Source organism: Centroberyx affinis, unplaced genomic scaffold (genome assembly GCF_046629955.1).
Source record: "Centroberyx affinis isolate AG114_WGS23_722 - 3 ecotype Tasmania unplaced genomic scaffold, CSIRO-AGI_Caff_v1 ptg004178l_1, whole genome shotgun sequence".
Lineage (NCBI taxonomy): Eukaryota > Metazoa > Chordata > Actinopteri > Beryciformes > Berycidae > Centroberyx > Centroberyx affinis.
The window spans coordinates 271,410-272,582 of record NW_027281933.1 but is presented as its reverse complement, the minus strand read 5'-3'; the positions used below and the strand labels follow the sequence as shown (position 1 = coordinate 272,582).

Below are 1,173 nucleotides of genomic sequence, written 5' to 3'. Positions count from 1 at the left end.
CCCTTCCACTCCTAGCCACCCATCTCCACCAAGCTACCCTTCTCCAAGTTTGCCTCAGTCCACCAAGCTTTCCAGTATGCTGGGGAGTCAAGCGATGCGCCTGTCCGCACCTACTTCACCTATCCCCGCAGACCAGGCCACGGTCGGCTCCCTGCACGGACCGGGTCTCCCTGGAGGTCTCCAAGACCATTACCAAAACCCAGGATTTACTGATTACTTTAACGAAGCACTTCCGCACACCGCATTCAGTGGATGGGATTTCCCAGAGGACTTCGAGTCTTTCGTCGGAGATGCCCAGTCACCCCAGCCGGTGGGGAGTCGCTGCGGTGCAGTCGGGCATCATGTGCCCGAGGAGAGCGTCCACGGCGCGCTGCAGTACCACGGATTCACCACTGGGGGGAAACAGCAAGCCGAGGCTGTGGACGATCTGTCCGAGCTGTGCTTTCAAGAGCTGGGTGACTTCAATCTTTCCGATCTGGAAATTTCTGCGGCAATGATTGATTATCTTTTGGGCTGACTGATGAAAGACGATGTTTGCAAACAAAACAAAAAACAAAAATCTTTATTTTAAAGTCCACATATTGTAAATAATAGAGTATTTATGGTCAAATGTAACGTAGAAGAAAATGTCTCACGATAGATAGTGAGATAACATCTTATATAACTATACAATGTATAGAACTAATCACATATTGTTATTAACATATTGTAGAGCTTGATAAGATGTAATTATTTTCTGAAAAGTTATCAAATAAACCTAAAAATTGAAAATGGAGATGCTGCCTGTGGTTGATTCATATTCCCTTTTTTTGCAGGATGTCGTCACGTGGCGCCGTGGCTTAGTTGGTTAAAGCGCCTGTCTAGTAAACAGGAGATCCTGGGTTCGAATCCCAGCGGTGCCTTTTTGTAAGTTATGCTTATTTGCACTTTGTTAGCATGGGACATGATAATGAGTGGGGAAAATAAGGAAATTAGCGAGTTGTAGGCAATGTGTTCATACACTGCTGTGATGAGATCAAAGTGCAAACTCTGTGAATGATTTACTGAAGTCATTGTCCCACAGCTACGTTACACATGCACGATGATAATGTCTTGCATATCTACAGTGATTTTAGCTAAATATGCGTCGTTCACAGTATAATGTGTCAATGTTGCACACAAAAAGAAAGAAAG

General features: G+C 44.8%; 1 non-coding gene across 1 annotated transcript; it reads left to right on the top strand.

Moving 5' to 3' along the window:
• Positions 1-828: 828 nt before the first annotated feature.
• On the top strand, positions 829-902 carry trnat-agu (transfer RNA threonine (anticodon AGU)). The gene has a single exon. It is a non-coding gene; the product is annotated as a tRNA-Thr (tRNA).
• The last annotated feature ends 271 nt before the right edge of the window (positions 903-1,173 follow it).